The 15,827-nt window shown below is 45.4% G+C and overlaps 3 non-coding genes across 3 annotated transcripts; all 3 read right to left on the minus strand.

Annotated features, from left to right (window-relative positions):
* Nucleotides 1-2,391: 2,391 nt before the first annotated feature.
* On the minus strand, nt 2,392-2,689 carry LOC148146923 (signal recognition particle RNA). Its single transcript, XR_015760261.1, has one exon.
* Nucleotides 2,690-8,730: 6,041 nt separating this feature from the next.
* On the minus strand, nt 8,731-9,028 carry LOC148146924 (signal recognition particle RNA). Its single transcript, XR_015760254.1, has one exon.
* Nucleotides 9,029-15,079: 6,051 nt separating this feature from the next.
* LOC148146925 (signal recognition particle RNA) lies at nt 15,080-15,377 on the minus strand. The gene has a single exon (XR_015760316.1).
* Nucleotides 15,378-15,827: the final 450 nt, after the last annotated feature.

Genomic DNA, 15,827 nt, shown 5'->3' on the forward strand with positions numbered 1-15,827 from the left:
TTTCAGTGAACTTGTAAATGGCATTCGGATGAAATTGTGCCACACAGTCCCGTGTGTACAGGGAGTGCAGTAGGAGCTTGAGTACGTATTCTTGGGAGGCGCCGGTGTTGAGGCGCATCGCAGAGGAGGTGATGTTATCTTTCTTTACTGACTGCAGTCTATGGATCAAGAGGTTGAGGATCCTGTTGCAGATAGCAGACCCAAGACCTAGGTCTCAGAGTTTGGAGGTTAGTTTGGTTGGTATTAAAATGTTGAAGGTGGAGCTGTAATCAATAAGTAGAAGCCTGACACAGGTATCTGTATTATTCAGATGTTCGTCGAATGAGTGCAGGATGAGAAAAATGGCATCTACCGTGGACCTGTTGCACTGGTAGGCAGATTGCAAGGGATTGAGGCAGGTTGGGGGTCTAGGGTTGATGTGATCCATGACTAACCTCTCAAAGGACTTTGTAACTATGGAAGTCAGAGGCATCAGGCGGTAGTCATTGAGACACATTGCATGTGCTTTCTTTGGTACCGGAATAATGGAAGCAGTTGGGGACTTCAGATTGTAACAACGAGGGGTTAAAGATGTCAGAAAGTTCTCTCGCTAGCTGGTCTGCACAGGATCTAAGTGCATGGCTGGGGACTCCACCGGACAAGTTGCTTTCCTTGGGTTCACTCTCAAGAAGGCGATCTGACATCTGCAGCAGTGACTGGAGGAATATGAGGATCTGGGGTTGTTGGGGGCAGGTGGTATCATTCCACTGGCATTCTGTTTGAACGGATTGTAAAAAGATCAGGGAAGGCTGTGTTTTTCTCCGCTATTCTGTTCTACTTCAATTTGCATCCTGTTATGCTGTGTAGGCCTTGTGACAGGGGATGGGTGTCCATTTGGTTAGTTTGGGTCTCTAACGTAGTCCTGTACTGCCTCTTGGCATCTGTAATAGCCTTGCAGAGGTTGTATCCAGAATTCTTATGAAAGTCTGAGTCATTCAATTTGAATGCCACCTGCCCGGTCTTCAGTAGGCAATGGATATCCCACTTCATACAAGGTTTCTGGTTGATGAACGCACTGATTTTCTTCTTTGACACACAGCCGTCTATACAAGTGCCAATCACGTCTGTGACCGTGACAGCATACTTGGCTAGGATGACTGCTGAACTCTGAAATATGGTTCAGCCCAACGATTCCAAGCAGTGCCACAGAAGCCCTTCCGCAGCTTCAGACCAGCACTGTCCTACTTTCTGTGCTAGGTCCTCAAGTTTCAGATTCTGCTTATAAACTGGGAGCAGGAACACAGTGCTGTGATCTGATTTTCAAAAGTGTATTTGTGGTATGGAGTGGTAGGCATTGTTGGTGGTTCAGTAGCAATGGTTCAACATCTGTTGCGGAAGCTTCTATGTTACATGCTCTTGTGACTGTAAGGGAAGGCAGTCGCATGATTTTGTGTGATAGAACCCTTGAACAAATTACACCTCTGCTACTATATTGCTCCATTCCAGCAATGGCCAAGATATGTTTTCAATATTAGAGTGGGAAGCAGAAGACTGAATACCGGTGGCATTCAAGTGGCGTGCGAGAATCGCAGCAGAGAGGAACAGAGAACTTTCTTCTAACCGATCTGCCACTTGGACCACCGCCAGTTGTAAAGTGAGGCCAGTAAGGCCCCCGTTCTTGGAAATAACGTGCATCTCGGCTGCTATTATTTCTCGCTGTCTTGTCTAAGACCTCATACTCGGAAGTGAGGAGATGGAAAAATGGGCTGTTGGTCAACTTGATTGTGGCATCATGGAAATGCCAGTCTTGCTGCCTCTTTCTTTCTCTCTGGTAGCTACAGCATGAGAGAAGTTAGAATGAGAGTTCAAGTGTTGCACAGTTTTGCAGGAGAATCATTTGCCGAAGTGAATGAATGAATGGATGACGGAGAGGGGAAAGAGCCGGGAGGCAGCTTGAACGCTTGGTGGTTGCAATGGAAGTTTCGGCAATGTGAGCAATGGAGAATTCGGGCAGGAAAATGAAGAGAGTTTTGCGCTCTCTGCTGGCCGTGGCTGGTAGGATTGTGTAAAGTGGAGATTTTCTCAGAACAGTAGGTGCTGTGAACAGCAGGGAGCAGTAAAAGAGAAGTGAATATTGAGGAGAGGTAGAAAAGGGCAGTGTGGGAAGTGTGAGGTAATGACTGAGAGAGTGTGTTTGGGTGAGTGTGGAGGACTTGTAGAGAGATTCGGTTGTTGTAAAATGTGTGGATTTGTTGTTGACTTTGTAAAGATTGGTTATCGTGAGAGTGAATAAACGTGGCGGGCGTAGGGGGTGGAGGGAGTGAGTGGGGAAGGAAGGAAGCAGGATTGAGACATCGAGATTGTTTGCACTGATGGCAAAAGATGGGAATGCCGCAAGGTAAAGAATGGTGTAAAAGACTGTGTCTCACTGTATTGGTCAGGCTGCACTGCTGCATCCATTCACAGGTGCTATCCCACTACTGAGCAGTGCGGGGGCTTTGACCTGCTCCGTTTCCGACCTGGGCCGGTTCACCCCTCTGCAGCACACCTGGTACACCCGAGTTCCCCGAGGAGCACCATGTGGACACTGCCCTGAGTGTGGGCACCCGATCGACACAGACCACAACAGCCCAGAACTCCCAACCTCAAGTCATCCGGCAGCCTCAGCCTCCCAGCAGCGGGATTACAGGCGCGCGCCACAGCCCCCGGCGATCGCGGGGCGCTTCCCTCAGTTGCCTTCAGTTCAAACGGCAGCAACAGCTCCACTGCAGACATTGCTGCAAAGACAACAGGCGGACGCAGTTTCACAGAGAGTCATCGAGTCATGCAGTACGGAAACAAACCCTTCAGCCCAATCACTCTGTGCCGAACATAATCTCAAACTAAACTCGCCGTAGCTCACTGCTACTGGTCCAGATCCAAACTTTCCCTTTTCATGTACTTAGCCAAATATCTTTTAAACATTGTAACGGTGCCCACATCCATCAGTTCCTCAGGAACTTCATTCCACTGGCTCACCCCCACCCTCTATGGAAAAAAAGATGCCCCTCATGTCTTTTTTAACTCTCGCACTTCTGCCCTTAAAATGTGCCCCCTCTCCTGAAATCCCCCATTCGAGGAAAAAGACAACTACTCTTCATCCTATCTATACCCTTCATTATTTTATTTTATAAACGTCCATAAGGTTTCCACTTGACCTGCTACTCTCCAGTGTAAAAGGTTCCAGCCTATCGCTTCACTTCACTTCAGCTCTGATGTAGATTCATCGAGATTCATAACACGAGCTTGCTTTCTCTCCATCGACCATTGTGATCTCCAACACTTTTTGTTTCCTGTTACAGATTCCAGCATCTGCAGTAATTTGTTCCTACCCAGTCTATCCAGCCTTTCTTTACAGCTCAAACTTTCCATACCTGGCAAAATCCAGTAAACCTCTTCTGAATTCCTCCAGCTTAAAAATATCCTTCCTATTACTTGGCAAACAGAACTGAACACTATATTCCAGAAGATGTCTCACCAATGTCCTGCCCAAACACAACGTGACTTTTCAACGCCTATACTCAAAGGATTGAGCAATGAAGGCACAGCGTGCAAAATGTCTCTTGAACCACCCTGTCTATATGTGATGGAAACTTCAAGGAATGGCGTACCTGAACCCATTGGCCTCTCTGTTCTACCAACACTACTTGTGTATAAACACAACCAAGGCCCTACTTTTGGTTGTGCCCTATGTGTCCTACCCTTATTTGTTGAACCCAAATGCAATACCTTGCATTTATCCAGATTGAACACCATCTGCCATTTTTGAACCCATTGACCCATTTGAACAAGATCCCTTTGTAATCTTAGGAAACCTATTTCACTGGCTACTACGCTACCACTTTTGGTGCTGTCTGCAAGCTGACTAACCATGCCTTCTATATGCTCATCCAAATCATTCATATAGATGACAAACAAAATATTTCCCAGAACCGATCCTTGTGGAACACTCTGGTGACAGGCCTTCAATCTGAAAGCAACCCTCAACCACTAGTCTCTTTCTCCTGCCATTAAGCCAGTAATGCGTCCAATTGGCAAGCTCAATCTTGTGACCTAACTTTACTAATTAGTCTATAATGTGGAACCTTGTCAAAAGTTCTACTAAAGTCCAAGTAAACAATATCTACTGTTCTGCCTTCATCAATCGTTTTGGTAACTTCTTCAAAACTGCAAGCATGTTTGTGAGAAATTATTTCTCTCACACAAAGCCACGCTGACTATCCCGAATCAATTTATGTCTCTCTAAATGTCCATAAAGTTTATGTTTTAAAATCACCTCCATCAATCTACCCACAACCAAAGTCAGACAGGCCAATAGTTCCCGGCTTTCTCCTTACAACATTTCTTAAGCAAATCTAGGAAAAAATGTCTACTCCTATCTCTCCAAACCTTTGCTATTCATATATTTACCTAGGTGTCTTTTAAACTTTGCAATTGTGCTCAACATTCAGGATTTCCTCAGGAAGTTCATTCCACATGTGAATCACCTTCTGTGTAAAAATAAATTGCCCCTCATGTCTTTTTAAAATCTCCCTCCTCTCACCTTAAAAATATATCCCCTGTTCTTGAAATTCCCCCATCCTAGGTCTCACTCATGTCCTGTACAACCTCAAGATGACAGCACTCAAAGTATAGATAACCACATATGTCCCAGGCTATGCTTGTGCCTTTGTTGGTATTTGGAACATGGAAAAGATGAGAACTTCTCATTCCTGATGAAGGGCTTATGCCTGAATGTCAATTCTCCTGCTCCTCGGATGCTGCCTGACCAGCTGTGCATTTGCAGCATCACACTCTCAACTCAGTATGTGAAACATGCCTTGTTGTGTTTCTATTCCGAGACTACCAACAACTCTTTCTCTGATATATCGATGATGTCATACCTGTGCCCAATCCCTAATTATGACACTCACCAGCCAGTTGTTTGCCTTTTCACTTAAACCATCATGTTCCCATGCTAAAATTCCCATCCTGGGTGTGCTATAGTGTTGTATTAATGTTCAATGTGAACTGGAGGAACAACATCACATTTTCATGTCACATCTCCCTATGCTAGCCCTGAACATTGAGTCAACAAACTTCACAGCATGACATCTACCCCTCCAGTTGGTTTAGAAACTGACTCCTTCCTTCACCTCCATTGCTTTTTAAAAAAAAATGTATCGTGTTGTTTCACTCTCAACAGAATAGATTTTCTTTCTCTCTTTTGCACCTAGTATCTCCATGCATTTTACATTTCCATCTCACTTTTACTAACATTACCACTCTTTTTGTCTCCTGCTCTGAGCACCATTACCATTTATTCTACTTAATGTTTCTCCCCTTCTCTCAACAGCATAAAAATGTTTAAATTCCAAGACTGTTCAGTTCTGAAGAAAACATTTCAGACGCAAAATGTTAATGCTGTTTGTTTATCCATGTCATGTATGCAGCTGGACTTTGTCAGTTGCAAGTGGTGACAACAGCTCCACTGCAGTCACTGTGTAAGTCGAGCAGGCTGTTGCACTTGATTTGATGTGATTTATCGTTGTCACACATACCTAAGTGCAGTTGAAAGTTGTGTTTTGTGTACAGAATAAGCAGATCATAGGGTGATTGAACAGAGCAAGGCAGAGAAAGTTATGGCTGCAAGGAGAGGACAAAAAGAGATCGCCATTAGATTTGAAATTTGAGAGACCCATTCGACAGACGAATAACAGCGGGTAAAAATTTGTTCTGGAACCCACTGGTATGTGTGTTTAAGCTTTTGTATCTTCTGCGTGATGGAAGAGGTTGGAAGAGATTAATACCAGGATTGGAGGTGTCACTGTTGACGCTAGCTGCCATTCCGGAACTACAGTATACGTAGAGGGAGTCCATGGCTTGTGTGATTGTCTGGGCTGTTCACATAACTTTCTGTAGGTTCTTATGGCCATGGGTAGAGCAATTACTGTACCAGCCATGATGTAGCTGGGTAGAATGCTTTCTATGATGCATCTATAAGAGTTAGTGAGGGTCCTTACAGTCATGCTGAATTTCATAAGCGTTCAGAGGAAGAAGAGGCATTGTTGTGCCTTCTTGATTATCACACCTCTGTGGGAGGTTCAGTGCAGGTTGCTGGTTATCATCACTCCAAGGAATTTGACGCTATCGACCCTCTCCACCTCAGCTCCATTGATGTAAGTAGGGTCATGTTGTTCTTCTTTCTTCCGGAGGTCGATGATCAAGCTCCTTAGTTTTGCCCACCACTTTGGAGGAGAGATTGTTATCTTTGCATCATAAGATCAAGCATCCTATCTTCTTTCTGTATGCTGTCTGATATCTGTCATACAATGGTAGTGTTTTCAGTGAACTTGTAAATGGCATTCGGATGAAATTGTGCCACACAGTCCCGAGTGTACAGGGAGTGCAGTAGGAGCTTGAGTACGTATTCTTGGGAGGCGCCGGTGTTGAGGCGCATCGCAGAGGAGGTGATGTTATCTTTCTTTACTGACTGCAGTCTATGGATCAAGAGGTTGAGGATCCTGTTGCAGATAGCAGACCCAAGACCTAGGTCTCAGAGTTTGGAGGTTAGTTTGGTTGGTATTATAATGTTGAAGGTGGAGCTGTAATCAATAAGTAGAAGCCTGACACAGGTATCTGTATTATTCAGATGTTCGTCGAATGAGTGCAGGATGAGAAAAATGGCATCTACCGTGGACCTGTTGCACTGGTAGGCAGATTGCAAGGGATTGAGGCAGGCTGGGGGTCTAGGGTTGATGTGATCCATGACTAACCTCTCAAAGGACTTTGTAACTATGGAAGTCAGAGGCATCAGGCGGTAGTCATTGAGACACATTGCATGTGCTTTCTTTGGTACCGGAATAATGGAAGCAGTTGGGGACTTCAGATTGTAACAACGAGGGGTTAAAGATGTCAGAAAGTTCTCTCGCTAGCTGGTCTGCACAGGATCTAAGTGCATGGCTGGGGACTCCACCGGACAAGTTGCTTTCCTTGGGTTCACTCTCAAGAAGGCGATCTGACATCTGCAGCAGTGACTGGAGGAATATGAGGATCTGGGGTTGTTGGGGGCAGGTGGTATCATTCCACTGGCATTCTGTTTGAACGGATTGTAAAAAGATCAGGGAAGGCTGTGTTTTTCTCCGCTATTCTGTTCTACTTCAATTTGCAACCTGTTATGCTGTGTAGGCCTTGTGACAGGCGATGGGTGTCCATTTGGTTAGTTTGGGTCTCTAACGTAGTCCTGTACTGCCTCTTGGCATCTGTAATAGCCTTGCAGAGGTTGTATCCAGAATTCTTATGAAAGTCTGAGTCATTCAATTTGAATGCCACCTGCCCGGTCTTCAGTAGGCAATGGATATCCCAGTTCATACAAGGTTTCTGGTTGATGAACGCACTGATTTTCTTCTTTGACACACAGCCGTCTATACAAGTGCCAATCACGTCTGTGACCGTGACAGCATACTTGGCTAGGATGACTGCTGAACTCTGAAATATGGTTCAGCCCAACGATTCCAAGCAGTGCCACAGAAGCCCTTCCGCAGCTTCAGACCAGCACTGTCCTACTTTCTGTGCTAGGTCCTCAAGTTTCAGATTCTGCTTATAAACTGGGAGCAGGAACACAGTGCTGTGATCTGATTTTCAAAAGTGTATTTGTGGTATGGAGTGGTAGGCATTGTTGGTGGTTCAGTAGCAATGGTTCAACATCTGTTGCGGAAGCTTCTATGTTACATGCTCTTGTGACTGTAAGGGAAGGCAGTCGCATGATTTTGTGTGATAGAACCCTTGAACAAATTACACCTCTGCTACTATATTGCTCCATTCCAGCAATGGCCAAGATATGTTTTCAATACTAGAGTGGGAAGCAGAAGACTGAATACCGGTGGCATTCAAGTGGCGTGCGAGAATCGCAGCAGAGAGGAACAGAGAACTTTCTTCTAACCGATCTGCCACTTGGACCACCGCCAGTTGTAAAGTGAGGCCAGTAAGGCCCCCGTTCTTGGAAATAACGTGCATCTCGGCTGCTTTTATTTCTCGCTGTCTTGTCTAAGACCTCATACTCGGAAGTGAGGAGATGGAAAAATGGGCTGTTGGTCAACTTGATTGTGGCATCATGGAAATGCCAGTCTTGCTGCCTCTTTCTTTCTCTCTGGTAGCTACAGCATGAGAGAAGTTAGAATGAGAGTTCAAGTGTTGCACAATTTTGCAGGAGAATCATTTGCCGAAGTGAATGAATGAATGGATGACGGAGAGGGGAAAGAGCCGGGAGGCAGCTTGAACGCTTGGTGGTTGCAATGGAAGTTTCGGCAATGTGAGCAATGGAGAATTCGGGCAGGAAAATGAAGAGAGTTTTGCGCTCTCTGCTGGCCGTGGCTGGTAGGATTGTGTAAAGTGGAGATTTTCTCAGAACAGTAGGTGCTGTGAACAGCAGGGAGCAGTAAAAGAGAAGTGAATATTGAGGAGAGGGAGAAAAGGGCAGTGTGGGAAGTGTGAGGTAATGACTGAGAGAGTGTGTTTGGGTGAGTGTGGAGGACTTGTAGAGAGATTCGGTTTTTGTAAAATGTGTGGATTTGTTGTTGACTTTGTAAAGATTGGTTATCGTGAGAGTGAATAAACGTGGCGGGCGTAGGGGGTGGAGGGAGTGAGTGGGGAAGGAAGGAAGCAGGATTGAGACATCGAGATTGTTTGCACTGATGGCAAAAGATGGGAATGCCGCAAGGTAAAGAATGGTGTAAAAGACTGCGTCTCACTGTATTGGTCAGGCTGCACTGCTGCATCTATTCACAGGTGCTATCCCACTACTGAGCAGTGCTGGGGCTTTGACCTGCTCCGTTTCCGACCTGGGCCGGTTCACCCCTCTGCAGCACACCTGGTACACCCGAGTTCCCCGAGGAGCACCATGTGGACACTGCCCTGAGTGTGGGCACCCGATCGACACAGACCACAACAGCCCAGAACTCCCAACCTCAAGTCATCCGGCAGCCTCAGCCTCCCAGCAGCGGGATTACAGGCGCGCGCCACAGCCCCCGGCGATCGCGTGACGCTTCCCTCAGTTGCCTTCAGTTCAAACGGCAGCAACAGCTCCACTGCAGACATTGCTGCAAAGACAACAGGCGGACGCAGTTTCACAGAGAGTCATCGAGTCATGCAGTACGGAAACAAACCCTTCAGCCCAATCACTCTGTGCCGAACATAATCTCAAACTAAACTCGCCGTAGCTCATGCTACTGGTCCAGATCCAAACTTTCCCTTTTCATGTACTTACCCAAATATCTTTTAAACATTGTAACGGTGCCCACATCCATCAGTTCCTCAGGAACTTCATTCCACTGGCTAACCCCCACCCTCTATGGAAAAAAAGATGCCCCTCATGTCTTTTTTAACTCTCGCACTTCTGCCCTTAAAATGTGCCCCCTCTCCTGAAATCCCCCATCCGAGGAAAAAGACAACTACTCTTCATCCTATCTATACCCTTCATTATTTTATTTTATAAACGTCCATAAGGTTTCCACTTGACCTGCTACTCTCCAGTGTAAAAGGTTCCAGCCTATCGCTTCACTTCACTTCAGCTCTGATGTAGATTCATCGAGATTCATAACACGAGCTTGCTTTCTCTCCATCGACCATTGTGATCTCCAACACTTTTTGTTTCCTGTTACAGATTCCAGCATCTGCAGTAATTTGTTCCTACCCAGTCTATCCAGCCTTTCTTTACAGCTCAAACTTTCCATACCTGGCAAAATCCAGTAAACCTCTTCTGAATTCCTCCAGCTTAAAAATATCTTTCCTATTACTTGGCAAACAGAACTGAACACTATATTCCAGAAGATGTCTCACCAATGTCCTGCCCAAACACAACGTGACTTTTCAACGCCTATACTCAAAGGATTGAGCAATGAAGGCACAGCGTGCAAAATGTCTCTTGAACCACCCTGTCTATATGTGATGGAAACTTCAAGGAATGGTGTACCTGAACCCATTGGCCTCTCTGTTCTACCAACACTACTTGTGTATAAACACAACCAAGGCCCTACTTTTGGTTGTGCCCTATGTGTCCTACCCTTATTTGTTGAACCCAAATGCAATACCTTGCATTTATCCAGATTGAACACCATCTGCCATTTTTGAACCCATTGACCCATTTGAACAAGATCCCTTCGTAATCTTAGGAAACCTATTTCACTGGCTACTACGCTACCACTTTTGGTGCTGTCTGCAAGCTGACTAACCATGCCTTCTATATGCTCATCCAAATCATTCATATAGATGACAAACAAAAGATTTCCCAGAACCGATCCTTGTGGAACACTCTGGTGACAGGCCTTCAATCTGAAAGCAACCCTCAACCACTAGTCTCTTTCTCCTGCAATTAAGCCAGTAATGCGTCCAATTGGCAAGCTCAATCTTGTGACCTAACTTTACTAATTAGTCTATAATGTGGAACCTTGTCAAAAGTTCTACTAAAGTCCAAGTAAACAATATCTACTGTTCTGCCTTCATCAATCGTTTTGGTAACTTCTTCAAAACTGCAAGCATGTTTGTGAGAAATTATTTTTCTCACACAAAGCCACGCTGACTATCCCGAATCAATTTATGTCTCTCTAAATGTCCATAAAGTTTATGTTTTAAAATCACCTCCATCAATCTACCCACAACCAAAGTCAGACAGGCCAATAGTTCCCGGCTTTCTCCTTACAACATTTCTTAAGCAAATCTAGGAAAAAATGTCTACTCCTATCTCTCCAAATCTTTGCTATTCATATATTTACCTAGGTGTCTTTTAAACTTTGCAATTGTGCTCAACATTCAGGATTTCCTCAGGAAGTTCATTCCACATGTGAATCACCTTCTGTGTAAAAATAAATTGCCCCTCATGTCTTTTTAAAATCTCCCTCCTCTCACCTTAAAAATATATCCCCTGTTCTTGAAATTCCCCCATCCTAGGTCTCACTCATGTCCTGTACAACCTCAAGATGACAGCACTCAAAGTATAGACAACCACATATGTCCCAGGCTATGCTTGTGCCTTTGTTGGTATTTGGAACATGGAAAAGATGAGAACTTCTCATTCCTGATGAAGGGCTTATGCCTGAATGTCAATTCTCCTGCTCCTCGGATGCTGCCTGACCAGCTGTGCATTTCCAGCATCACACTCTCAACTCAGTATGTGAAACATGCCTTGTTGTGTTTCTATTCCGAGACTACCAACAACTCTTTCTCTGATATATCGATGATGTCATACCTATGCCCAATCCCTAATTATGACACTCACCAGCCAGTTGTTTGCCTTTTCACTTAAACCATCATGTTCCCATGCTAAAATTCCCATCCTGGGTGTGCTGTAGTGTTGTATTAATGTTCAATGTCAACTGGAGGAACAACATCACATTTTCATGTCACATCTCCCTATGCTAGCCCTAAACATTGAGTCAACAAACTTCACAGCATGACAACTACCCCTCCAGTTGGTTTAGAAACTGACTCCTTCCTTCACCTCCATTGCTTTTTAAAAAAAAATGTATCGTGTTGTTTCACTCTCAACAGAATAGATTTTCTTTCTCTCTTTTGCACCTAGTATCTCCATGCATTTTACATTTCCATCTCACTTTTACTAACATTACCACTCTTTTTGTCTCCTGCTCTGAGCACCATTACCATTTATTCTACTTAATGTTTCTCCCCTTCTCTCAACAGCATAAAAATGTTTAAATTCCAAGACTGTTCAGTTCTGAAGAAAACATTTCAGACGCAAAATGTTAATGCTGTTTGTTTATCCATGTCATGTATGCAGCTGGACTTTGTCAGTTGCAAGTGGTGACAACAGCTCCACTGCAGTCACTGTGTAAGTCGAGCAGGCTGTTGCACTTGATTTGATGTGATTTATCGTTGTCACACATACCTAAGTGCAGTTGAAAGTTGTGTTTTGTGTACAGAATAAGCAGATCATAGGGTGATTGAACAGAGCAAGGCAGAGAAAGTTATGGCTGCAAGGAGAGGACAAAAAGAGATCGCCATTAGATTTGAAATTTGAGAGACCCATTCGACAGACGAATAACAGCGGGTAAAAATTTGTTCTGGAACCCACTGGTATGTGCGTTTAAGCTTTTGTATCTTCTGCGTGATGGAAGAGGTTGGAAGAGATTAATACCAGGATTGGAGGTGTCACTGTTGACGCTAGCTGCCATTCCGGAACTACAGTATACGTAGAGGGAGTCCATGGCTTGTGTGATTGTCTGGGCTGTTCACATAACTTTCTGTAGGTTCTTATGGCCATGGGTAGAGCAATTACTGTACCAGCCATGATGTAGCTGGGTAGAATGCTTTCTATGATGAATCTATAAGAGTTAGTGAGGGTCCTTACAGACATGCTGAATTTCATAAGCGTTCAGAGGAAGAAGAGGCATTGTTGTGCCTTCTTGATTATCACACCTCTGTGGGAGGTTCAGTGCAGGTTGCTGGTTATCATCACTCCAAGGAATTTGACGCTATCGACCCTCTCCACCTCAGCTCCATTGATGTAAGTAGGGTCATGTTGTTCTTCTTTCTTCCGGAGGTCGATGATCAAGCTCCTTAGTTTTGCCCACCACTTTGGAGGAGAGATTGTTATCTTTGCATCATAAGATCAAGCATCCTATCTTCTTTCTGTATGCTAACTCATGGTTGTCTGATATCTGTCATACAATGGTAGTGTTTTCAGTGAACTTGTAAATGGCATTCGGATGAAATTGTGCCACACAGTCCCGAGTGTACAGGGAGTGCAGTAGGAGCTTGAGTACGTATTCTTGGGAGGCGCCGGTGTTGAGGCGCATCGCAGAGGAGGTGATGTTATCTTTCTTTACTGACTGCAGTCTATGGATCAAGAGGTTGAGGATCCTGTTGCAGATAGCAGACCCAAGACCTAGGTCTCAGAGTTTGGAGGTTAGTTTGGTTGGTATTATAATGTTCAAGGTGGAGCTGTAATCAATAAGTAGAAGCCTGACACAGGTATCTGTATTATTCAGATGTTCGTCGAATGAGTGCAGGATGAGAAAAATGGCATCTACCGTGGACCTGTTGCACTGGTAGGCAGATTGCAAGGGATTGAGGCAGGCTGGGGGTCTAGGGTTGATGTGATCCATGACTAACCTCTCAAAGGACTTTGTAACTATGGAAGTCAGAGGCATCAGGCGGTAGTCATTGAGACACATTGCATGTGCTTTCTTTGGTACCGGAATAATGGAAGCAGTTGGGGACTTCAGATTGTAACAACGAGGGGTTAAAGATGTCAGAAAGTTCTCTCGCTAGCTGGTCTGCACAGGATCTAAGTGCATGGCTGGGGACTCCACCGGACAAGTTGCTTTCCTTGGGTTCACTCTCAAGAAGGCGATCTGACATCTGCAGCAGTGACTGGAGGAATATGAGGATCTGGGGTTGTTGGGGGCAGGTGGTATCATTCCACTGGCATTCTGTTTGAACGGATTGTAAAAAGATCAGGGAAGGCTGTGTTTTTCTCCGCTATTCTGTTCTACTTCAATTTGCATCCTGTTATGCTGTGTAGGCCTTGTGACAGGCGATGGGTGTCCATTTGGTTAGTTTGGGTCTCTAACGTAGTCCTGTACTGCCTCTTGGCATCTGTAATAGCCTTGCAGAGGTTGTATCCAGAATTCTTATGAAAGTCTGAGTCATTCAATTTGAATGCCACCTGCCCGGTCTTCAGTAGGCAATGGATATCCCAGTTCATACAAGGTTTCTGGTTGATGAACGCACTGATTTTCTTCTTTGACACACAGCCGTCTATACAAGTGCCAATCACGTCTGTGACCGTGACAGCATACTTGGCTAGGATGACTGCTGAACTCTGAAATATGGTTCAGCCCAACGATTCCAAGCAGCGCCACAGAAGCCCTTCCGCAGCTTCAGACCAGCACTGTCCTACTTTCTGTGCTAGGTCCTCAAGTTTCAGATTCTGCTTATAAACTGGGAGCAGGAACACAGTGCTGTGATCTGATTTTCAAAAGTGTATTTGTGGTATGGAGTGGTAGGCATTGTTGGTGGTTCAGTAGCAATGGTTCAACATCTGTTGCGGAAGCTTCTATGTTACATGCTCTTGTGACTGTAAGGGAAGGCAGTCGCATGATTTTGTGTGATAGAACCCTTGAACAAATTACACCTCTGCTACTATATTGCTCCATTCCAGCAATGGCCAAGATATGTTTTCAATATTAGAGTGGGAAGCAGAAGACTGAATACCGGTGGCATTCAAGTGGCGTGCGAGAATCGCAGCAGAGAGGAACAGAGAACTTTCTTCTAACCGATCTGCCACTTGGACCACCGCCAGTTGTAAAGTGAGGCCAGTAAGGCCCCCGTTCTTGGAAATAACGTGCATCTCGGCTGCTATTATTTCTCGCTGTCTTGTCTAAGACCTCATACTCGGAAGTGAGGAGATGGAAAAATGGGCTGTTGGTCAACTTGATTGTGGCATCATGGAAATGCCAGTCTTGCTGCCTCTTTCTTTCTCTCTGGTAGCTACAGCATGAGAGAAGTTAGAATGAGAGTTCAAGTGTTGCACAGTTTTGCAGGAGAATCATTTGCCGAAGTGAATGAATGAATGGATGACGGAGAGGGGAAAGAGCCGGGAGGCAGCTTGAACGCTTGGTGGTTGCAATGGAAGTTTCGGCAATGTGAGCAATGGAGAATTCGGGCAGGAAAATGAAGAGAGTTTTGCGCTCTCTGCTGGCCGTGGCTGGTAGGATTGTGTAAAGTGGAGATTTTCTCAGAACAGTAGGTGCTGTGAACAGCAGGGAGCAGTAAAAGAGAAGTGAATATTGAGGAGAGGGAGAAAAGGGCAGTGTGGGAAGTGTGAGGTAATGACTGAGAGAGTGTGTTTGGGTGAGTGTGGAGGACTTGTAGAGAGATTCGGTTGTTGTAAAATGTGTGGATTTGTTGTTGACTTTGTAAAGATTGGTTAGCGTGAGAGTGAATAAACGTGGCGGGCGTAGGGGGTGGAGGGAGTGAATGGGGAAGGAAGGAAGCAGGATTGAGACATCGAGATTGTTTGCACTGATGGCAAAAGATGGGAATGCCGCAAGGTAAAGAATGGTGTAAAAGACTGCGTCTCACTGTATTGGTCAGGCTGCACTGCTGCATCCATTCACAGGTGCTATCCCACTACTGAGCAGTGCGGGGGCTTTGACCTGCTCCGTTTCCGACCTGGGCCGGTTCACCCCTCTGCAGCACACCTGGTACACCCGAGTTCCCCGAGGAGCACCATGTGGACACTGCCCTGAGTGTGGGCACCCGATCGACACAGACCACAACAGCCCAGAACTCCCAACCTCAAGTCATCCGGCAGCCTCAGCCTCCCAGCAGCGGGATTACAGGCGCGCGCCACAGCCCCCGGCGATCGCGTGACGCTTCTCTCAGTTGCCTTCAGTTCAAACGGCAGCAACAGCTCCACTGCAGACATTGCTGCAAAGACAACAGGCGGACGCAGTTTCACAGAGAGTCATCGAGTCATGCAGTACGGAAACAAACCCTTCAGCCCAATCACTCTGTGCCGAACATAATCTCAAACTAAACTCGCCGTAGCTCATGCTACTGGTCCAGATCCAAACTTTCCCTTTTCATGTACTTACCCAAATATCTTTTAAACATTGTAACGGTGCCCACATCCATCAGTTCCTCAGGAACTTCATTCCACTGGCTAACCCCCACCCTCTATGGAAAAAAAGATGCCCCTCATGTCTTTTTTAACTCTCGCACTTCTGCCCTTAAAATGTGCCCCCTCTCCTGAAATCCCCCATCCGAGGAAAAAGACAACTACTCTTCATCCTATCTATACCCTTCATTAT

Source organism: Chiloscyllium plagiosum, unplaced genomic scaffold (assembly GCF_037043375.1).
Source record: "Chiloscyllium plagiosum isolate Xiang-an unplaced genomic scaffold, Cpla_swu_hap1 HiC_scaffold_18, whole genome shotgun sequence".
Lineage (NCBI taxonomy): Eukaryota > Metazoa > Chordata > Chondrichthyes > Orectolobiformes > Hemiscylliidae > Chiloscyllium > Chiloscyllium plagiosum.